Source organism: Rutidosis leptorrhynchoides, chromosome 10 (genome assembly GCF_046630445.1).
Source record: "Rutidosis leptorrhynchoides isolate AG116_Rl617_1_P2 chromosome 10, CSIRO_AGI_Rlap_v1, whole genome shotgun sequence".
NCBI lineage: Eukaryota > Viridiplantae > Streptophyta > Magnoliopsida > Asterales > Asteraceae > Rutidosis > Rutidosis leptorrhynchoides.
This window is the reverse complement of record NC_092342.1, coordinates 237,072,365-237,099,472: the sequence shown is the minus strand read 5'-3', so window position 1 is coordinate 237,099,472 and position 27,108 is coordinate 237,072,365.

Sequence of the window (27,108 nt, the reverse complement as noted above, 5' to 3'; positions counted from 1 at the left end):
CCATACCAAGTACCGGGAAATTAGCAATCAGTATTTTGAATCTCGCAGCATTTCAATATCAACAGTTATATGTATACATATAATATTTATCTCTTAGAATTATGATCTTCAATTCTGAAATTTTGAAAAGCACCCAGCCTACGAATCAATACATTGAACTTTGAAAAAGCTTAATGAAGCAGCAGAAAACTATAGGCAACCGTAAACGACCTTAACCGTCAGAAGTTTGATGATAAAGAATAGTATGTTGGAAAAGCTCAAAAAAGTTAGAACTGAAAAACAGATTGAGCTAACCACGAAGGAGACCAAGGACAAATACAAGGACCATACCCTATATTCAAAGAATCCAGGTAATTCTGGATATGTTGAAATCTTTAGTAAATATCTTGCTCCTTACTCTAAACCCTTGTGGACTATATTCTTCATCATCCTCCGATCTTAGATATTCCAAGATATCATAGTATCTTTCATTATAAATATCCTCCATATTTCTGAAGATATTTTCATAACTATTCTTATCTGAAATCATTAATCTTTTCGCGCTATCAGTATTACATCATATAAGAAACTGTTAGTTTCTATATTCTGTAAACTTTCGAGTTTAAATTATGAATGTTTTTGAAGTAGTGTTGGGAACTGATGCATGAGTTAGTATAATATAATAACACTTGATCAACGTGATTATATTACAGTAATTCATGCTGAGTTTCTAAAATGAAACGTGATGATTCACAGATCATAACGTCATCATGTGCCATGTTACACGACTCCTGTATTCTATTTAACCTCTAAAATATCAAGAAAATATTTCTTGATGATTCGGTATTTTCCAGGGTATTCTGGTAATTTAACAAATCAAAATCGCGCCATCACGATTTCCTTCTCAGAACATTAACAATGTTCATTCGGAAATTCATATCTACGAATTCTGGACCATTACAAGCAGTGCTTAATAGCAAGAAGAGGAAACGAAAGAATGAAAATTCTAAAGTAGAAATTAGAGTATAAATCGCAGCAAATAGAAGAGAGCATTAACTGTAGATGACAATGATTATAGAATACAGAAGCAGGAACTTCGAAATATAAAGGAAGATATAAAGTCCAACAACAACCCAGAAATTACAAACTGTATATATCGATGCATATCGCAATATAAAGACACGGGAGAACTAAAAACACTATGAAACCAAGAGTATAGTAAAAGTAAATAGATTCTTCCAGCGGAAAATGAAAAAGAAGAACAACATATATGAAAGTTAAGAGTATATCAAGAATTAGAACCGGATGGAGCATATTGACGAACGTTTTAAAGTATGAATTGAGGAAGGAAGAATAGAAGGTGTGAGATGTGAGAATAAGGAAACAAAGAGGGTAGATTTATAGTAAAATATCCGACAGAGCAATCAAAACAAATGATCGCATTTAAGGCGGATCCTAAATTTCCTTAATTATCGAAGAATCAAATCTTATTACGGAGATTTTCTCCAAATCTCTTGAACTCCGAAAATCAACCCATCTACGTCAAAAGATATGACGAATCTACGCTTACTCATTTCACTCTTTTGTGATAACTTCACTCGTACTCTTCGAATAATCGAATTATCTTACTTATATTAGGAAATGGTGATAAAATTTTATTTTATCAACTCATATTCGTCATGAAAATAATTTTATTGTTAGCCATGACCACCTCACTCAAATTTCAGGACGAAATTTCTTTAACGGGTAGGTACTGAGACGACCCGGAAATTTTCAATCAAATTTAAACTTAATCTTTATATGTTTCTGACACGATAAGCAAAGTCTGTAATGTTGAAATCTCAAAAACTTTGAAAACTATGTTCATGTGTTCAATTTACCTTTGACCATTCCCGACGATTCACGAACAACTTTTTGTAAATAGATACATACATATATATATATATATATATATATATATATATATATATATATATATATATATATATATATATATATATATATATATATATATATATATATATATATATATATATATATATATATATATATATATATATATATATATATATGTATATATATATGTGTATATATATGTGTATATATATATGTATATATATATGTATATATATATATATGTATATATATATATGTATATATATATATATATGTATATGTATATATAAATATATATGTATGTGTATATATATATATATATATATATGTATATATATATATATATATGTATATATATATATATGTATATGTATATATATATATATGTATATATATGTATATATATATATATATGTATATATATATGTATATATATGTATATATGTATATATATACATGAATGTTAATTGTAAATATATTTATATATTCAGTTATATAATAAAGCCTGATATAAAAATGTATTTATATATACATATAGTATATGGAAAATAAATGATTTCGAAACTTATTAGTTATTAGAATAGTTAACGTTATAATAAGAAATTGTTATTTACTCAAACACCACAAGCAAGACTTTGTCAACAATCTAAGCACACACTTATGATTCGATTTTCATTCCATTAAGTAATAAATGTTTACTGATCAAATTGTTAATACTAATATTATATTTAATGAAATCCTTATTATCATTCATACAAATATCCACTTCAAGGACTAGCTTTCATAAAGTATAATAATTGTGGATTCTTTATTAGACCCGTGAACCATACTATTCTTGTTTGGATTTAACAACGCGTAAATTCTTTTAACTTTACATACACCCATTCATGCCTCAAACATCTTTCCAAAATATCACCAACAATTGATTTACTTTTTATTTTTGCTTTATGCTTGACCAACCACTGCGTATACACATATATTATTCTATCTCTTCTTGTAGAAGCAACTTGTTTTAATTATTGCCAAGGGAGGCTGTTGTATTATTCGAATGATTAAAAACTGATAACCATTATTTCTCACCTAATATCTATTACTAGTATATATACATACATCCATTACTTGAATGCAAAAACCACCATCAAGCCATCCATCACTACCACCACCAGCAACTTCTCTCTTCTTGTTTTTGGTCCGATGAACAACCTCCACCTTGAAACCTCCATTGATTAGCTGCTGCTCTCTATTTTTCTGTTATTACTGCTGCAGCTAATTGTTGAGATCGACCAGCAGCTACTGCTGCACCATTAGACGACTTTGATTGTTGATAGTCAAACTCCGGGCACATAAAACTTATTACCACTTCGCTACCACTATAATACATCCCACTAATTCTACTTCAATCTAATCGATATGCTAACCAGACTGCTATTGCACGTTACTGTGTTTGAAACAAAGATAAACAAGAAACCTCGAAACCACATCATCATCCGTAATTTGTACCTAGTACTACTACAATCGAACCACACCAAACCAACATAAAATATTGATGTTTCTGTTAACCAAAGACCACCAAAACAACATCCATGTCCACTACTACATGTTCCTATTTCACTACCATTGCAATTGCTATCTTTTTGAGACTACAACTGGGTCACAGGCTGCTATTATACATTTTTTGTTTACAAGCTCAACGATATCACCCTCAATAACCCTCGTGAACTATTACTTGACAACTACAACACAAACCAGGTATACTTGTTTCTGCTACACTTACCATTTTCTGTTTCTTTCCATTACTCGACAACCCAAAATCCATCAACAAACCACTCTACTTATTATTTGCTGTTTTGGATCAATGATCAAACCATCACCAAAACCCTCATAAAAATTGCACCTCTCATTTTTTTTCTTCTATTTAAGTTTCAGCTTACAAATCACCTTTAAAAACTAACCAAGGCCACCGTAAAAACTGCAGCGGTTATCTTTTGGCTTTGTTATTGCTTCTATCCGAGAACACCAATACAAGCACCTACAACTTCCTTATCTCCTGCTACTTTTTAGGTTTATGGCCGACAAGTACAAAAAGAAAAATCCCCACTTGCAATTAAATAAATGTTGAGGGTTACCTAGTTTATATTTGTGTCCCTTTTTCCTGTTTCCATTATTGAATTAGATTGATTCGTACAAAGTTGAAACAGACATGTATATTATTCAAATTGAATTATTGGAATGTTAAAAGTATGTAGGGTTAGTATGACGAGCTGATGTTGATTTTTTATACTCCGTATTGATTTAATCTTCAGAAATCTAAACAAACTTCCATTGGACGTTGGGCCGTATTCAAATTACTGCTATTGGGCCGAGGGTAGTTATGTACTTCTGTTGGGCTGCTGCTCTCCTCTCTAAATCTATTATTGTTCGAAAGAAAACCGCCACTTCGGCAAAACTATGAAGAGGTTGATCATGAGGGTGATAAATAGATATATGATGATGAAAATATGGTTACATAATCATGATGAATATGATGATACATATTATATATGATATAGGATTAGAATTGTGATATAGGATTATGATTATGAAACAATTATTTTGATAGGATGATGATGATATTGACACACGATATAATGATGTTAGATGAGTAATAAGATAGATGATTTAGAATGATGATGATGATGATAGTGTAGCGAGGGAAGATGATGAAGGATAGATAGTGATGAAACGCGATTATGATAAGTGATGTTCGAATATGATGATGAACGTATGATGGTGATTAACGAAGAGTCATGATGGTTGTGATGAGATAAAGAGGAGTACAGTCGTATTATTATTTGTGTTTATACAGTTCAAAATTCATGAACAACAGCCCACGAAATTGTTTTATTAATTGGGCTTATTATATTGCTATAATGGGTTCAATATAATTAAATAGTAGGCTCGTGAGCTGTTGGGCCGTGCTTGATGAATGGTCGGGATTGAATAGTAAATACGGGTTAATTAAATAGAAAGTGTGGTTTAATACAGAAATGTAGTCGCAGTTCAGTGGTTAGAATGGGTGTTGGTTAGTGAGAGGTCTTGGGTTCGAGCCCGGGCATGGGCAGTTATTCTTTTTAGAGCTTTCTCTAGTGGTAGTTATTATTATTACTCTTATTATCATTATTATTATTATTATTATTATTATTATTATTATTATTATTATTATTATTATTATTATTATTATTATTATCATTATTATTATTATCGTTATTAACACTATTATTATTATTATTAGTATTATCATTATTATTAGTATCTTTATCATTAAGATTATTATTATTATTATTATCATCATCATCATCATTATTATTATTATTATTATTATTATTATTATTATTATTATTATTATTATTATTATTATTATTATTATTATTATTATTATTATTATTATTATTATTACTTTCATATTAACAATATTATTATAACAGATAAATATTTTTATATAAGAATACATTTACAACTACTATGATATTACATATGATTATATATATTTATATAAATATTTACACATAACAAAATATTGATGTTTACTATAATATTAATCATATGTATATATATATATATATATATATATATATATATATATATATATATATATATATATATATATAAAACTGTATAAATATTAATTATTTTAAAAATATATATATACAAATTAGATACATAAGGTATATAATTTAAGTCATAATATATAAATCGTTTGATTACGATTATATGTGTTAATATTAATATAAATGATATAGGTTCATGAATCCGAGGCCAACCTTGCATTGTTCAATGTCATCATATGTATTTCTACTACAAAATACAATATGTGAGTTTCATTTGCTCCCTTTTTAAATGCTTTTACAATATATATTTTTAGGATTGAGAATACATGCGCTGCTTTTATAAATGCTTTACGAAATAGACATAAGTAATCAAAACTACATTCTATGGTTGAATCATTATACCGGATATCGCCCTTATTGAACTTGGTAGCCTAAGAATTGGTGTTTATTATAATTGCCACCAATTGACGCAAATCTAAAAGATAGATCTATGGGCTTTGACACGCCCCAGTCAGAGAATTTGAACTGCTTTAGTACTTCGATATTTATATATGGGGATATTCTAGATGCATTTTGTTAATGTCGGTTACCAGGTGTTCACCATATGAATGATTTTTGTCTCTATGCATGGGACGTATATTTATGAGAACTGGAAATGAAATTCTTGTGGTCTATTAAAATGATGGAAATGATTATTTATGTTAAACTAATGAACTCACCAACCTGTGTTCACATAATTTGCATATGATATATGTTAATGACAATTGTTTGTTCATAATTTACAATGAATTTGTAAGTAAGTGTTACAAATTGTATTTAAGTTTTATGTAATGTATCATACATTTAGTCTTTTGGCTAATGTTATGAGGTTAATTCATAAGATTTTTCTTCAAAAGTATGAGTGAAAATGCCACTCATCGATTACATCTCTTATTAATTTGTAATATACCTATCTTAGAATTCAATGACAAACATCAACATATTTATAAGTATGACAAAAGACTAAATACAGTTTAAGTATCTGAATGTAAGTGTTACATTCACGTATTTAAGTTTTCTGTAGTATATAATTTATATATAATATACATAATTAAAAGGATATTAATGGTGAGAATTATATATAAATTATATACTACGTAATATTTATGGTGTGTTTGATTTGACTTAAAAAATGAGAATGTTTGTGATAACGAGAATATTAAGGTAATGGAATGAATATACCTATTTCATTGTTATTTGTGACGACCCAGAAATTTCCGACCAAATTTAAACTTAATGTTTATAAGATTTCGACACGATAAGCAAAGTCCGTTAAGTTGCGTCTCAAAAATTTTTAAACTATTTCCGTACATTCAATTGACTTCGACCATTTCCGACGATTCACGAACAACTAATTGTAAATAGATATGTGTGTATGTATATATAAATAATAATTTGAAGTATTATATGTTGTTGTTATTAAAAATTAGTAAAGTAAAAATAGGATATTAAAATAATAATTATTTAAAACAAATCTATATATATAAATAAGGTATATTAAAAATAAATATTAAATGATTGTAATACTCGTTTGATGTTTCGATTGATATTAAGCAAGTTAAATTCAAACATATATAATTTTAAAATAAACGGTGATCCGAAAATAAGTTCTATAAATTTTTGGCTTACTAAAAATGTATTTAGGATCTAGTTATTAAATTTTAACACTTTTTATATTTTACCCAGAATCGAGAGGGACAGTTGATGTAATTTTTAATTTAATAGTTAATGATCGAATTTTATACCATAATGACCAAAATAAATAAATATAGTTAATTTAAAAATATGGAATTTTTCTGAATACTTTTATCCGCCACTGATTTAGCACGATACACAGTCCGTGAAAACTGTCGGTAGCATACTCCCAAATTAACTTCACTAGAATTAAATTATAACACTGTGCTAATGTTTGCTTTTGGTTCTTTTCTTCTTCCCACTAAAACAACTCCTTATATATGTACACATCTGCATTTGAGAAAGAATCAAACCAAAAATCTCAGAAAATAACCTCGTATCTCTTCTTCATCTTTTTAGCCAAATTTTGATTTAGTGTTAAATTTCAAAATCCTTAAGTGCAGAAGTGTTAGAATTCATCTAACTAAACTATCTGTAAGTTTTCAATTCTTAATTCTTTCTATTAATTTCTAATTTGAGAGTCAAAGTTTTGATTTTAAAAGTCAACTGAGTGTTCTTGAATCAAATTCGAAATTGTTTTGATGTTTTCAGTTAATTTGATGATCCATAAAGATTATAGGAATGATTTGCAACACAATTCATGTTGTAATCATAACCTATAACATTCTTAATCTCAAAACCAAATTTTGAGCTCATGTGTTCTTGACAGTGAGATACACAAACTTGAATTCGAAACAAATTTCAAAAACTAAAAATGCAGAGTTGTTAGGAATCTTTTACTTAAAATTTCTGTAAAATCTCAAGTTCCAATTCTTAATAACGAATTCAAATTTACGAGTCAAAGTTATTTTGTCAAAAGTCAACTAATTTGTTCATCGAGAAATTAGAGCTTGTTTTGATGTTTTAAGTTTAATTGACGATTCCAATAGTGTTTAGGAATGATTTGAAACATATTTCATGTTGTAAAGATTGTCCAAAACGAACTCAAAATTGAAAACATTAATTTTTTTTTTTAAGAAGCTACCAGCTTCAGCAGTAGGTTCTTTTTCAGTTTTTTTTTTTAATTTTCTTAATTACAAGAACACTTTTATTTTTTATTTCATGTTTGTTTAAAAGTCCTAAAACCATTTTGATGATTGACTATTAAGAATGAATTTGTTTGATTGTTTAGATTTTGGTGAAGAAGATGAAGTGGTTTGAAACATGTAATAGATAAGTATTTGGGTTTGTATTATAAATCAGAAAAACTGAAATGGAGGAATGGTTAAGGGTGTTGATGAGTGAAAGAGAGGTATCGGGTTCAAACCCTGTTCGGGACATATTATTTTTAGAAAGACTTTGGAAGGTAGATTTCATTACCAAAATTATTATTATTATTATTATTTTTTATTATTACTAAAATTATAATTATTATTATTACTAGAATATGTATTATTAGTATTACTATCATTATTTTAGTATTATCATAATTATTATTTTAGCAAATAAAAGATATTTATATAAAAATATAGTTATTACATATATCATAAGTATATCTAATTTACTACTTTAATATAAAAATAACATATATAGATATATATAACATCTGAGATAATAAATACATTACTATTTTTAAATAAGTAATATATTATATAATTAATATATATAAACTGAGTTGAATACCATTATATGTGTTAATATATATATAAATGATATAGGTTCATGAATCCGAGGCCAACCTTACATTGTTCAGTTCCGTCGTATGGATATTTTTACTACAAAACATCGTATTGTGAGTTTCATTTGCTCCCTTTTTAAATGCTTTTGCAAAATATATTTTTGGGACTGAGAAAACATGCGCTGCTTTTATAAATGTTTTACGAAATAGACACAAGTAATCGAAACTACATTCTATGGTTGGATTATCGAATCGAATATCACCCTTTTTAGTCTGGTAATCTAAGAATTAGGGAACAGACACCCTAATTGATGCGAATCCTAAAGATAGATCTATCGGGCCTAACAAACCCCATTCGGATTACGAATGCTTTAGTACTTTGATTTTATCATGTCCGATGAGAGTCCCGGAATGATGGGGATATTCTAGACGCGTTTTGTTAATGTCGATTTCCAGGTGTTCACCATATGAATGATTTTTATCTCTATGCAGTTTGTGCGAAATGCCTGATATGAGATGTATATTGAAATGAAAAATGAAAATCTTGTGGTCTATTAAGTTTATGGAAATAATCGATTGTCAACCTTTTGGTTGACACTTTAAAGCATATTTATTCTCAGGTATTAAAGAAATCTTCTGCTGTGCATTTGCTCATTTTAGAGATATTACTTGGAGTCATTCATGACATATTTCAAAAGACGTTGCATTCGAGTTGTTGATTTCATCAAGATTATTATTAAGTCAATTATAGTTGGATATATTATGAAATGGTATGCATGCCGTCAACTTTCGATGAAATGAAAGTTTGTCTTTTAAAAACGAATGCAATGTTTGTAAAATGTATCATATAGAGGTCAAGTACCTCGCGATGTAACCAAATGTAATGTATTCATCCAGATAGATTAGGACGGGTCACGACATGTGGTATCAGAGCAGTGGTCTTAGCGAACTAGGTCTGCATTAGTGTGTCTAATTGATAGTCGTTAGGATGCATTAGTGAGTCTGAACTTCGACCGTGTCTGCATGTCAAAAAGTTTTGCTTATCATATCTAGTCGGAAATCATCTGCTTATCATCTTTAGGAAATTACCTGCTTATTATTTTTAGTCTGGACACATCTTACTGCATTAATTGCATGAATAGTGTATAGACAAAATTCATATCTTAGCGTATCTTCTAATTCATATCTTAGCATATCTATTACTGTAAACATTGCCTGATATATTCCGTAAATTCCCCGTAATCTACGAAATCTTTTGTTCTATATATATGGATATTCTTTGTAATTAGAATACCATTCAATAGCCGAAAATCATTTCATATTGAAAAATCCTTTATTCAATCGTACGAAATGGAACTCGTCACTAGTTCAAGTCCCTCGAATTCTGATATAGAGTTTCACCTAAACTCCGAAAGCAGTGTCACTAGAATGAATCAACCAATCAGACATCCCCAATTCATCTGATGGGTTCGTAGCCTCCTTAATCATTAGAGAGAAGAAGAAGGTGATCCTTTCCATCCACCACATTACCCTCTTGGCGAAGATCCTGAAGCACTTACCGGCAAACCTGTTCGAGACACTATTTTCTCTCTCATTTCCAGAGTATCCCGTCATGATTATATACTATTCCAGATTCTAGATCTTATTCATCCCCTTGATTCAAACCGCCAATCATCCCGGAATAATAGAAGAAGTCAACGAACTTCGCGATCGAGTAATCAATTTGGAGAATATGGTGAAAAATTTACCAGCTTCAGCAACATCACCGGCACCAACCGTACCATCAGTAACAGCACGAGTACCATCAATAATCCATGCTTCAACGTCTCATTCTGTACCTCGAGTATAATCATCATTCTACGTATCATTCTACATCAATTACCTTCATTCTTCATGGCGATTATGTAATCTCTAATGTTTTAGAGATTATGTATTCTAGCTCAAACCGAAAAGCAAATGAGATTAATATCATATTAACTCATTAAATCCATGATTACATCTGAAGAAAATATATACGTAAGTATATTTTCATAAAGAATGTAATTAAAATTTCTCTTGCACAAACTGTTAATGGTGAAAATATTTTAACGGGTAGGTAATAACCGAGGAATATTTAGATTTTACATTAATAAGTTACACTGTACATTCTTCGAATCTGATTCAACGGTCATTTACTATCCTACTTACATCTACAGATATACGTATCCGTTCACTGCAGAATAACCACTTTCATTCAACTTCATATTTGGATTTTGACTTATCAGAATCCAACAAGTGGTATAATGAAGAAAACATTGGACAAAATAAAATTTGTTAGAAACAAACAAATTAACTATGAGAAATTTTGTTAAGAATCCACGCTAACTGTTTCCAGCTAACTGTTCCTGGGGACTACTAGCTGTGGACTATCAACATTGGACAATTAAACTATATATGAATTATTGAACTGCTAACTGGGGACTACTAGCTGTGGACTATCAACATTGGACAATTAAAATGAATTAAAATATTGATTATAACATATGAAACTAAACATTTCTTTAAGTTTGCCACTTGATTTCATCTTAAACCTCATTTGTATCTTGACAATTACAATCTGCGTTCAAACCTTTCATGATTATTGAAAACATCTCAATCGAGAGGATGAACTAACCACACTTCATCTACGAAAGAAAAGATTGATGCATATAGTCATGCACCTGAAAACACTTGGAACCTGAGTAAACGTTTAACACGTATCTATGCTAGTTCCTTTGACATTGCTATTACCGAAAATAACATTGCAATTATTTTTCAAATTAGCCAATTTTGGCACGGCTCCAACAAATCAACTTCAATTTTTCATTCGAATAAACCTTATTATAAAGATTACCCCTTAGTCATCGTTATCGGAGAACCGTTTATATCCCACCACATTAACAGTAAACTTACCAGCAACTTCATTACTCATTGGCTTAAAGTCTCTCCGAAGAACCATTATATTTTTTTGTTAAAACCTATTCATATACTCATCCACATCTTATAACGAGAATTACCACATCAATTACCGGGAATTAGCAATCAGTATTTTAAAATCTCGCAGCATGTCTACATCAACAGTTATATGTATACATATAACCTTTATCTCTTAGGTTATTATGACCTTTCATTCTGAAATTATAAAAAGCACTCAGTCTGTGAATCAATACTCTGAATTTTGAAAAGTTGAATGAAGCAACAAAAACTGTAAACGATCTTAACAGCCAAAAGTTGAAAATAAAGAATCGAGTGTTGGAAACGCTCGATAGAAAATTTGGTATTGAAAAAACGGATTGAGCAAACCATGAACGAGAACACGGACAAATACAAGGACCAAATTCTGTATTCAAAGAACCCATATAATTCTGTATCCGATGAAATCTTTAGCGAATACCTTGCTCCTGACTTTACACTTTTACGAACAAATCTTCATCATCATCCATCGATATTAGAAATTCTAAGATATCATTGTATCTTTCATTATAAATATCCACGATATTTCTGAAGATATTTTCATAACTATTCTTATCTAAAATCATTTATATTTTCATAATATCAGTGTTACATCAGAAAAGAAACTACTTTAGTTTCCAAAATTCTGAAAAATTCGAATTTAAATTATGAATGTTTTGAAGTAGTGTTGGAAACTGATACATGAGTTAGTATAATGTAATGACACTTGATCAACGTGATTATATTACAGTAAGTCATGTTGAGTTTCTAAATGGAACGTGATGGTTCACAGACCATATTGTCATCATGTTCCATGTTACACGACTCTTACATTCTATCTAATCTATAAACATATCAAGAACATATTTTCTTGATACTTCTATTTTTTCCCTTGAATTCTGGTAACTTAACCACTCAAGATCGTGCTATTACAATTTCTCTCTTAGAACATTAGTCATGTTCATTCGAAATGTAACATCCCATTTTTCCCGTACATATTTAAAGGTACGAACTTAATTATTTGTACGCTTATAACTTGTGCATTTATATGATTAAAAGACCCAAGTGTTAGTTATTGTGTAAATATGTATATACGAATATGTATGTATGTATATATATATATATATATATATATATATATATATATATATATATATATATATATATGTGTGTGTGTGTGTGTGTGTGTGTGTGTTTAGAATATATGCATGTATAGGTATGTGCATGAGTCCTTGTTGATGTTAAGTCTTGTGAGAATAAAAGTTGAAGTTTAGAAGTGCATAGGAAGTGTGAACAAGGTGTACAAATTGAATAAATTGTTAAGTTGTGTAAAGTTGTCGAATGGCTCAGTTGAAGGCCATTACCGCACCGCGGAAGCCTTTGTCGCCCCGCGACGTTGAACGCAAAGCAAAGTCAGGAGGCATGATAAGAAGGGTCGAGTTTCCCTTTATATGTCGCGCCGTGGAGAAGAGGGTCGCGCCGCGACAAATAACTAGAATCTGAGTCAGGAATGATTTAAGAAAGCCTGTAAAATACGTTAATTGCCACGCCGCGACAATTGGGGTCGCGTCGTGACCCACTGGGTGAACTGGTTCCAGATTTTTGTTTTAAAATAAGTGGTTTAAGGGCAAAATCGTCTTTTCACGTATGGATCTGATGGAGACTTTAAGTCTCAGCCACTTATCCTCTATTATTGATTTCTTTTTCATTTTCATTCTCTAATTACTCTCAAAACTTAAAAACCCAATTGATTTCAAGTAAGATTTAAGAGTAGAGTTTTGTGAATCAAACCTTGGAGCAAGAATTAAAGTTGTTCTCCTTGTTCTTAGCTACAAGAGAATAGTGTTGGTAAGTCATAACTCCATGTTTTGAGTTTTAATTAGTTTATGCTAGGGTTTGGTTCATTTGGAACTTGTAAGACCCATTTGGGGGTAATATGGGTGGATTTGGGTTATGTTGATGAATGGAAACCCTAAATAGCTATAATCTAGGGTTTAGTCTTATGATTTGAGATTGAAAGTGTTAAATGGTGTTTTTAGTCACTAATACACTTTTAATTGAAGGAAGAATAGTAAATGGGTCATGTTTGACTAAAATTGTAGGTTTAAGTATTAAAATGGGTCAAAAGAATAATGTTGACCTAGTTTGGGCGAAATGGGTATGGATTACCCTAAGTTTGCGTTAGCTAAAGTTTGTAGACTTTAAATCACTAGCCTTAGTGATTTAATATGAGTCTTGGCCATTTATGGGCGGTTGTGGTGTAGTTGAGTCATTTAATGCAAATTGGGTCATTAAATGCTCAAGTGTAAGTATTTTGGTAAATTCCACTAGTTATGTGATTAAATGTGTACTAAATGAATTAGGTACATTGCCTTGAAGTTCGGACGTGCATAATCATCATCCTTGTGTCAAGGTGAGTGGAATAAGTATACTTGTACGTATATGATGTGTTTATTTATACGCAAGGATATGTGTTGTCCTAGTTAGTGATATATGTGTTGTACACTAATGATTTATGAACGGATATGTGTTGTCCAAGTTGGTGATATATGCGTTGTACACTAACGATTTATGAACGGATATGTGTTGTCCAAGTTGGTGATATATGTGTTGTACACTAACGATCTTATGAACGGATATGTGTTGTCCAAGGGTTGGTGATATATGTGTTGTACACTAACGGTTGTTATGAACACCGATGGAAAATTCGAGTACCATTCCTTTTACTATTGGTTAACCATGAATGTACGAATTTAGTATTAGCATAATTAATATTAAACTATATGCTATTGGTGTTGCTAGCTTCTTGTGAATTGTGGATAGTAGTTTATGCATGATGTTTGCATGGTCGTCGTAGTGCTAGCTTGTATGCGGTGTTGCGTAAGTGGTTGCAAATAAGTAGGTTATATATGAACATGTATAATTATTGCATTCACTAAGCATTAGCTTACCCCTCTCGTTGTTTATCTTTTTAGATGCAGGTGTGGATAAGGGCAAAGGGGTTATCGGGCATTAGGTGTCCCTTGATGATGTTTTGTTGGAGCTTTGAAGTTGGCCTAACGTTTTGGGTAGTTTAGTCCCAAACTATTTTCGAATCATCGTTTGGATTATAAACTATCAATTGTAGTGGGTCAAACTTGTATTAAACTTAATTAATGGCCTTCGTGCCTTGTAAACATTTAAATTGTGGCATTTTTTAAATGGAGCTTGTGGAATGGTTTACATATTTTATTGGCGCATAAATGTGTATTAAATAAAAAAAAATTATCGTATGGAATACGGGTTGGGTTGTTTCACGAAACTTCATACCTACGAATGTTGGACCATTATTCACTTAACTTAAAGTCAGGAAGAGAAAACAAAAGGATGAAACTCCAAAATATAAAGAAAACGAAGAGGGTGAATTTATAGTGAAATATCAAACAGAGCAATCGTGACAGATTATCGTATTTAAACAAAGACGATTCTAATTTACTTAATTACCGGAGAAACAAATCTTATTACGGAGATTTTCTTTAAATCCCTTGAATTCCGGAAATCAACCATGACTACGTCACCGGCTAAGACGAATTTACATTTACTCATTTCACTCTTTTGTGATAACTTCACTTGTACTCTTCACATAAATGAATTGTTTTATCCAAACTACCCACTGATGATAAAACTTTAAATTTCAACTCATATGAATCATGAAAACATATTTATTATCAGCCATGACCATTCCAATCAAATTTCGGGACGAAATTTCTTTAACAGGTAGGTACTGTGACGACCCAGAAATTTCCGACCAAATTCAAACTTAATCTTTATATGATTTCGACACGACAAACAAAGTCCGTTATGTTGCGTCTCAAAAATTTTTGAACTATTTCCGTACATTCAATTGACTTCGACCATTTTCGACGATTCATGAACAACTAATTGTAAATAGATATGTGTGTATGTATATATAAATAATAATTCGAAATATAATTTGAAGTATTATATGTTGTTGTTATTAAAAATTAATAAAGTAAAAATAGGATATTAAAATAATTATTATTTAAAACATATCTATATATATAAATAAGGTATATTAAAAATAAATATTAAATGATTGTAATACTCGTTTGATGTTCCGATTGATATTAAGCAAGTTAAATTCAAACATATATAATTTTAAAATAAAAGGTGATCCGAAAATAAGTTCTATAAATTGTTGGCTTACTAAAAATGTATTTAGGATCTAGTTATTAAATTTTAACACTTTTTATATTTTACCCAGAATCGAGAGGGACAGTTGATGTAATTTTTTATTTAATAGTTAATGATCGAATTTTATACCATAATGACCAAAATAAATAAATATAGTTAATTTAAAAATATGGAATTTTTCTGAACACTTTTATCCGCCACTGATTTAGCACGATACACAGTCCGTGAAAACTGTCGGTAGCATACTCCCAAATTAACTTCACTAGAATTAAATTATAACAATGTGCTAATGTTTGCTTTTGGTTCTTTTCTTCTTCCCACTAAAACAACTCCTTATATATGTTCACATCTGCATTTGAGAAAGAATCAAACCAAAAATCTCAGAAAATAAGCTCGTATCTCTTCTTCATCTTTTTAGCCAAATTTTGATTTAGTGTTAAATTTCAAAATCCTTAAGTGCAGAAGTGTTAGAATTCATCTAACTAAACTATCTGTAAGTTTTCAATTCTCAATTATTTCTATTAATTTCAAATTTGAGAGTCAAAGTTTTGATTTTAAAAGTCAACTGAGTGTTCTTGAATCAAATTCGAAATTGTTTTGATGTTTTCAGTTAATTTGATGATCCATAAAGATTATAGGAATGATTTTCAACAAAAATCATGTTGTAATCATAACCTATAACATTCTTAATCTCAATACCAAATTTTGAGCTCATGTGCTCTTGACAGTGAGATACACAAACTTGAATTCGAAACAAATATCAAAAACTAAAAATGCAGAGTTGTTAGGAATCATTTACTTAAACTTTCTGTAAAATCTCAAGTTCCAATTATTAATAACGAATTCAAATTTGCGAGTCAAAGTTATTTTGTCGAAAGTCAACTAATTTGTTCATCGAGAAATTAAAGCTTGTTTTGATGTTTTAAGTTCAATTGACTATTCCAATAGTTTTTAGGAATGATTTGAAACATATTTCAAGTTGTAAAGATTGTCCAAAACGAACTCAAAATTGAAAACATTAATTTTTTTTAAGAAGCTATGGGCTTCAGAAGTAGGTTCTTTTTCAGTTTTTTTTTTTTTCAATTTTCTTAATTACAAGAACACTTTTATTTTTTGTTTCATGTTTGTTTAAAAGTGCTAAAACCATTTTGATGATTGACTATTAAGAATGAAGTTGTTTGATTGTTTAGATTTTGGTGAAGAAGATGAAGTGGGTTGAAACATGTAATAGATAAGTATTTGGGTTTGTATTATAAATTAGAAAAACTGAAATGGAGGAATGGTTAAGGGTGTTGATGAGTGAATGAGAGGTCTCGGGTTCGAACCCTTTTCGGGACATATTTTTTTTAGAAAGACTTTGGAAGGTAGATTTCATTACCAAAATTATTATTATTACTAGAATATGTATTATTAGTATTACTATCATTATTTTAGTATTATCATAATTATTATTTTAGCAAATAAAAGATATTTATATAAAAATATAGTTATTACGTATATCATAAGTATATCTAATTTACTACTTTAATATAAAAATAACATATATATATATATATATATATATATATATATATATATATATATATATATATATATATATATGTATATATATATATATAACATTTGAAATAATAAATACATTACTATTTTAAATAAGTAATATATTATATAATTAATATATATAAACTGAATTGAATACCATTATATGTGTTAATATATATATATATATATATATATATATATATATATATATATATATATATATATATATATATATATATATATATATATATATATATATATATATATATAAATGATATAGGTTCGTGAATCCGAGGCCAACCTTGCATTGTTCAGTTCCGTCATATGCATATTTTTACTACAAAATATCGTATTGTGAGTTTCATTTGCTCCCTTTTTAAATGCGTTTGCAATATATATTTTTGGGACTGAGAATACATGCGCTGCTTTTATAAATGTTTTACGAAATAGACACAAGTAATCGAAGCTACATTCTATGGTTGGATTATCGAATCGAATATCACCCTTTTTAGTCTGGTAATCTAAGAATAAGAGAACAGACACCCTAATTGACGCGAATCCTAAAGATAGATCTATTGGGCCTAATAAACCCCATCCGGGTTACAGATGCTTTAGTACTTCGATTTTATCATGTCCGATGAGAGTCCCGGAATGATGGGGATATTCTAGACGCGTTTTGTTAATGTCAATTACCAGGTGTTCACCATATGAATGATTTATATCTCTATGCAGTTTGTGCGAAATGTCTGATATGAGATGTATATTGAAACGAAAAATGAAAATCTTGTGGTCTATTAAGATTATGGAAATGATCGATTATGATAAACTAATGAACTCACCAACCTTTTGGTTGACACTTTAAAGCATGTTTATTCTCAGGTATTAAAGAAATCTTCAACTGTGCATTTGCTCATTTTAGAGATATTACTTGGAGTCATTCATGACATATTTTAAAAAACGTTGCATTCGAGTTGTTGAGTTCATCAAGATTATTATTAAGTCAATTATAGTTGGATATATTATGAAATTGTATGCATGCCGTCAACTTTCGATGAAATGAAAGTTTGTCTTATAAAAACGAATGCAATGTTTGTAAAATGTATCATATAGAGCTCAAGTACCTTGCGATGTAACCAAATGTAATGTATTTGTCCATGTGAATTAGGACGGGTCACGTCATTATTGCTTTTTAAAAAGTATATTATGGATTATTGTATATTTTTTGAAAAAGTTATTGATGCTTTGAAAAATGTTTGAATGAAATTCGTACCTTCAATCTTTAATAAGAATATGTATTACTCATTTAAAGTATTGACATTACAATATTGACTATAAGAGAAATATTCAAATGAAATCAACTTTTAAGTTGAGATTCAAAGAACCAATCAGAGTGTGACACGTGACGCGATAATCACAAGTGATTGAAAAAAATTACATTTTTTATTTTAAATTTTTTATTTTATTTAAATTTTTATTTTCGAAATTTTTTTTCAATTTTTTTTTTCAGTCACATGTGATTGGATTTGACATGCAGTAAATCACATGTGATTGTAAAAACCAATCACATGTGATTCTGTATGTCAAATCCAATCACATGTGATTGATTTTTTTTTTTTGTTGGTAAAATGACAAATTTCAGGAAGTTTGTATTAAAATCTTAAACACCAAGTTTTCGATCAAAACTTGACTAAATCACCGAATTAAAGTCTGAATTTTTGAAGATATGATCACGAAACGCTAACAAACTTGATCAAATCACTGAATTTAAGTATGTTTCCGGTTAAATATTTTTAAAAAAAAATTTGAATTTTTTTTTCCAATCACATGTGATTGAATTTGACAAAGAGAATCACATGTGATTGGGTTTTACAATCACATGTGATTGGGTTTTACAATCACATGTGATTGGATTTAACATGCAAATTAAAAAAAATTAGAAATTTTTTTAAAAAAATAAATTTTCAAAAAAAAGTTCGAATTTTTTTTTAAAAAAATAAAAAAAAAGAAATTTGAATTTTTTTTCCAATCACATGTGATTGTCGCGCTACATGTAGCGTTCTGATTAATCCGTTGAATTTCAAGCAAATTATTGGATTCAAGGGATTACAACTCAAATAATAGATACATTTAAAATATTAAATTGAAGATATAATGATCAAAGTATCTTAAATAACATACAATGATCAAGTATAACCAAAGTTTGAATACAATTATATATTATATTTAACCACAATGCTTTATTTAAAGATGAAATATATTAGATTACACAATGAGTTGAAGACGTAATTATGAAAGTTTCACTGCTGCTTCGGCTAAGTGAGTTATATATATATATATATATATATATATATATATATATATATATATATATATATACACACTAGGTTTTGAGCCCGTGCGTTGCATGAGTGTGTAAAAAAAGTGCAAAAAATGTAATTTGGAATTCATATTGATATGTAAATAGCGATACTAAAAATAGGAAAAGTATATGAATTACGAGCATGTGGTGTTGAGAAATTTTAAAATTCTTTTGAGTTTAAGAGCCCGTAGTGTTGACAAATTATAAAAAATCTTTTAAGTTTAAGAGCTCGTGGTGTTGACAAATTTTAAAAGTACTTTTGGGTGGTGTTAGTAACTTAATGTCTACAATTTTTTTCTCACAATTCATATCCTTTTAATATATAAATTATATACTACATAATATTTAGAATACAATAAAAATTTGTCATGCAACGTAACATTAGTGAAGTAGAGTATAAGTTATATTATTTTAGAATTATTGTATACAATTATTTTTTGAATAAAAGTGTAACCAGCGAGTTTAATTTTAAAAAAGTTGTAAATGTAATATAAAAAAATAGAAAAAGTATAGGAATTATTTAAGAGTCCAGGGTGTTGACAAAATTTAAAATCTTTTGAATTTAAGAGCTCGTAGTGTTGATAAATTTTAAAAGTTGTGTTACAAACTTAACGTCTACAATTTTTTTAGTAATATATTTAGAGAAAATATGAGTACGTAATATACTCCTCATATATATATATATATATATATATATATATATATATATATATATATATATATATATATATATATATAATATAAATTAATATAAATATATGTACTGTATTATTAAATTAAATAAAATATGTATGTAGTGTATGTACCAACATGGGATGAAACATAAATTTCGATCAATTTTAAACGGTATAATAATAAATAATGGTATACATTATTTTCCACGAGTTTACAAATGAGGGGTAATGAGTGGTGGCGATGGAATTCATGTAGGGAAATTGAAACGAACTAGTGTTCGAACCCTCGCTTCGCGCCGGGGTTCGGTTTTCAATGTATTTTATTGCGTTTAGTTTGTAAAGTTATTTCGTGGATAACGATGATGTCGTTGAAGCGCAACTCGAGTCGAACTAAAAGGTATAACCCGTGAAAGATTTAAGTGTTATTTTAAATTAACATAATATGTGCATCTCCGCGTTTCGTTATGGGATTATCGACTTTTAAAAATTTAACGCGAAATCAACGTGTATGAAAAGTATCCCAAATATATAGCGTTTTTTAAAAAGCGTCCGTTTTGCGTATAGCTAGTGACATTGTGTTCCTAAAATTATTTCGAGTTTAACGATGGTGTCGGAAAAATTTGACTCGTTGCGAGCGAGAAGATATAGCCCGTTGAATATTTGGGTGGAGTTTATTTAAGATTTTTTATGAGAATGGTAATGTGACAATTTACCCCCTGTATGGGGGGGGTCGATTTGATTTTTTAGAGAAAGTGTGGGGGGCGTTGTTGTGGAAACGAAATTTAGTTAACCAAAAAAAAAAGTGAAAAGTCCAAAAAGCCCTTAGGCACTATTCGTTACATCTATCTCTTTTAGATATAGGTATAAATACGGAGTATGATTTGTATACATTTCTAAATATATATATATATATATATATATATATATATATATATATATATATATATATATATACGAAGTATAATAATATTATCTATTTATAGTTTCTATTAAAATACTAAAATGATGATGTCATAAAAATGCTATTTCTCTTCATAAAAAAAATTCAAAAATAAAAAGAAAAAATTTGAGCTACGCATGATGATGTCATTATTATTAATTAATTAGATTTACAATTAATTAAAATACCCCAAAACAAAAATCATACGTAGAATTTCTTAGCAACAAGAATTAAAGATTTATGCTATAAATATGGGATTTAGTATATCACATTAATTGGAAACTAAATTATTTTTTAAAACAAAATTATTTAGTACGTATGATATCAACTATTAACTAAATCAGTATTGTAAACTAAATTAATATTTTAGTATATCACATTAATGATTCATGATAATTGATTAAACAAAAAAATTATACGTATATTTCTTTCATGTTAGTAAAGATACATCGACCAACTCAATGGTTTATATAAAGCGACAAGACTAAGAGCTATTAAGCTCGAGAAATCCGAGATCACAACTAGGGTAGTAACTGGTACAGTCAAGTAAAACTCTCATCCTCTTTACCCCCAAACGATATGGAAAAGTTGTCATGGGTGGATAATTCATAGCAGGGATGTTTAGTTAATTTGTAAAAAGTGTGAAAAGTTTTGTGTTAATTTTTAAAAAGTGTGAAAAGTTATATTGGATTTAAAACCCTGATACCGCGCATGAAATTGAGTCCATCTGATAAAACATTACCTTATAAGATCATTAGAAAGCAATTTCCATTAACTCATTAGAAAGTGGTTTTTCAAACATACTGTGATGACCCGAAAAATTTCGACTTATTCTGAACCAAATTCTCGATATGGTTTAATATTTCTGACAGGATAAGCAAAGTCTGTTAAACTGAATCTCAAAACTTTTGAAATATTCAATTACCATTCGATTGTTCTCAACGATTTGCGAACAATTATATGTAAATAGATACATATACTATAACTTGAAAACGTAACAAAGTGTTGAGTATACGGTACTGTGCATTAAACTTGTTGGTTTGAATATCTGATTGATATATTTAACCACTGAGTTAAAAGATTATGCCAATCGATTGAATTAAAAGATATTTATTGAGTCCCTTAAGAATTATAATATTATTACGAGTTTCTATTATGAGGTCCACGTTGATTTGGGAAATCATTCATGTTTAACGGTATTCGGAATAAATGGTAAAGTGTTTGTTTAAATAACGTAATTTGGACACATACAATAATAAGGAATATTAACTATTAGAATTAGATATATGAATAAATTGCGATATGTATTTTAAAACGTGTTTATAAATATTAAGAATAGATATTAACTTGGTTATGAAACGTTTGATAAATACTATTATATTAATAAATAACGAGACAATGATTTATAGAAGTAAATGACCAAAACACTCGAAAGATTAAGATATACTTTGAGTGGTATAGTTTATTGATAATTTAAGACTATATTTTGACAAAGGTACGAGTCACGAAACGTAAAGTGATAGTTTTCTAAGCATACGAAAATGCGTTCGAGAAACCAGAACCGGGGCATAAGTCGAGTGACAACGTACGAGACATCGGAACGAAAATTTCAAGTCAACTATGTACGAGAATATAATATAATATATAATTAATTAATATAAATTATATATATATATATATATTATATATTAATAAATAAATATGTCGACAAACAAGAAAACAAAAGTTTGTAAGCTGGATCAGAGGGTCATGCGATCGCATGGCCTTGAAGCACAAATCTCATGCGATCGCATGGGGTGCTTTTTCAGAAAAGGTTCTATAAATTGCACGATTTCAGTTCTATTTTTCTCACACTCTTAATGTTACTCCGTAAGTATTTATTTATATTATTATTATTATTATTATTATTATTATTATTATTATTATTATTATTATTATTATTATTATTATTATTATTATTATTAAGATTAATATTATTATTAATCGTATTATTATTAGTATTATTAATTAGTATTATACATAAAATACTACGACGAGGTTATGAGCGTGTCACCTTCAAAATGGGTTTTCGAGCGGGATAGAACTAAGGAAATTATGGGTTATAGCTATGGAGGTTATGGGTAATCTTCGTGGGTATTGTTCGCAAGTCAAACCTAGTGTTTATCATCTCTGTTACATCTACGTACTGTCCTACAATATTGAATCTCAATATTGATACGTAAGCACTCATATTTTATCTTTTATATATTAATTGTGTATCCATGTCTAGTGCTCGAGTATATATATTTGTGCATGCTTGTATGCTAAATTTCGTCGTTAAACAGTTTATGATGAATCACGAATTAAATACATATATTACTGATAAAAGGTATATGATATGCATGTTTTTGGAAAGCTGGCAAAAAATCAATAACTTTTCATTTAGATATCGAATAGTTTCGCTGAACGGATTAAAAGATATGATCAACTGAATTATGATTGACGTTAATTCAAATTGCTTTTGAATCTGCAATTAAGATTTAAACAACTTGTTTACGAGATTGATAAAATGGATTTTTAAATATTACCAGCCGAGTAAATGAATTTTTATATAAAGCATGTATCGTTTTGTTGAACTATTGTCAAAATTGACTTTTTGAAACGACTTTGGATAACTTTTGTATGTCGATCTCGAGCATTAGGATTATGATACACTATGACCAGACCTAGCTTGATAGACATTTATTGACCAACATATGTTCTCTAGGTTGAGATCTACGGTTAATTTTGCATTCCGAGTTTCGGACACATTTTGGTGAACGACTTTATATGCTGCTAAGGTGAGTTTCATTGCTCCCTTTTTAATTGCTTTTGCAATCTATATTTTTGGACTGAGAATACATGCACTTTATTTTAAACACAATTGATACAAGTACATACTAAATTCTACGCTGAGTTTGAACCAAAAATCTCTTAGCTTTGGTAACTAGTAACTGCCAGTTATAAGAACTGGTGGGCGCGAGTAGTAGTATATGGATCCATAGGGCTTGATATCCTCGTCCGAGCTAGAGTACTAGCCTTTTAACGGACGTATGCTATTTGAGAAACGTACACGTTGGTTTGAGTGTATTATTAAGATGATTATACAATGGGTATAAAATATATATACGTTAAGTTTAGTTACCAGGGTGCTCAATTTTGTAGAATATTTTGATAAACGTTTCGGGATGAAACAACTGAAATCTTGTAATCCACCTTTATGTACAGATTATGCACAACATAAAAACTATGAATTCACCAACTTTTGTGTTGACACTTGTTAGCATGTTTATTCTCAGGTTCCCTAGAAGTCTTCCGCTGTTTGCTTATATGTTAGACAAGCTATGTGCATGGAGTCTTACATGGCATATTTTTCAAGGAAACGTTGCATTCACCAAATCATCATCATGTATCTTATTTTGACTGCATCGTCAACGGAAGTATTATTGTAAACTATTATTTACGGTGATTGTCTATATGTAGAAATCATCAGATGTCGAAAACCTTTGATTTAAATATTCATTTATGGTGTACCTTTTTAAAAGAATGCAATGTTTACAAAGCGTATCATATAGAGGTCAAATACCTCGCAATGATATCGATGAATGACGTGTTCGTCCATATGGATTTTGAGCGATCGTCACAGTTGGTATCAGAGCGTTGGTCCTAGCGAACCAGGTCTTGCATGAGTGTGTCTAACTGATAGTTGTTAAGATGCATTAGTAAGTCTGGACTTCGACCGTGTCTGCATGTTAAAAGTTTTGCTTATCATTTCTTGTCGGAAATTACATGCTTATCATTCTTAAGTCTAGACACGTTTTCCTGCATTTATTGAATAAATAGTGTATAGACAAAAATTCATATCTTAGCGTATCTGTTACTGTAAACTTTTCCTGACACCTTCCGAAAATTTCTCCGTAATTTACGGGATTTTGGTATTATATATAAATATGTAAATTATGTATTGAAGAGTACCAATCTAAATTCTATAATCTATTTCATATCAAAAATCATCTATCTAATTATACAAGATGAATCCCGTATCTAGTTCAAATTCCTTAAATTCCGACAGCTATTCCGATATAGATATTCACCTGAACTCTGAAGAAAGTGTAACCGGAATGGATCAACCAATCAGTCATCACCTATTCTGGATGAATTGGGGATGGGTTCGTAGCCTACTTAATCATTGGAGACAAGAAGAAGGTGATCCCTTCCATCCACCACATTGCCCTCTTAGCGAAGAAACTTGAAGCACTTACCGGCGAACCTGTTCGAGACACCATTTTCTCTCTCATTTCCAGAGTATCTCGTCACGATAATATACTATCTCAAATTCTGGATCTTATTCATCCGCTCGTCCGAACCGCCAATCATCCCGGTGTAATAGAAGAAGTCAACGAGCTTCGCGCTCGGGTAGTGGCTTTGGAGAACATGGTGCAAAGGTTACAAGCACCAGCAGCAGCACCGGCAGCAACAGTACCACCATTAGCAACACCAACAGTACCATCACCACCACCAACAACAACATCCGCATCTCACACCTCAACATCACAATCTGTACCTCGAACATCAACGTCATACATACCATAGTTACCAAGAAATACCAGCAACAATAACCGATGAAGTATTAACTCATTTCCCCTGAAGAAATTTTATGTATATTTAATATATATGAATTTTGAAATCAAAATAAATCTTTTCGTACTAAGCTAATACATGTGAATCTTAACTGGTAGGTACTACTCGGTTGGTTCATATTACTAATATGCAATGATGTACATCCTTCCTTAACAACTTAACCATTGTTAACTACAATCTTTGTTTCAACCCAATGAATTCCATTTCCTAATAAACCAAGTGTATTATTCAATTACATAATTGATTTTACATTTTCATTTTCGATGTACTCAAAACTTTCCAGAAAACATCATCTGTGCCTTGTAAGGTTTTCAAAAATTCCACGAGCATCAACATCCTTCACCGAGGAATATCAATAAGAATAAATAATGAAGTATTAATTTCATTAATGAAATACTCCACGAAGAATAGGTAATCTCTAATGTTTTGGAGATTATTCATTTCTAATTCAAGCCAAAAATCAAATGAGCTTAATATGATATTAACTCATTAAATCTGTATTACATCTGAAGAAAATATACATACAGATATTTTCATAAAGACTGTAACGAAAATTCTTTGTACAAAGTATTAATTGTGAAATTTTTTTAACGGGTAGGTAATACCCGGGAAATATTTAAGTTTGCAATTAATATGTTACACTGTACATTCTTCAACTTTGATTCAAAAATTATTAACAATGCTCACAACGATATACAATCATTTTCATACAAATTCAATTACACATTCTGATATTGACGGATCAGAATCCAAGTCATAACTCTGAACCGGTGACATCATTCTTAGATCTCTACATCTTTCAAAGCTATACTTTGACTTTAAATCTGTACAAGATCCATTAGCATTGTTTTTACCGAAAATAACCTTGCAATTGCTTTTCAAAGTATCCAGTATTATCAACCGTTCAGCCAGTCAACGACGACCTTTCAGACTTGTAACTTTGGCATATACGTTTTTGTTACTGGGGAACCTTTCAT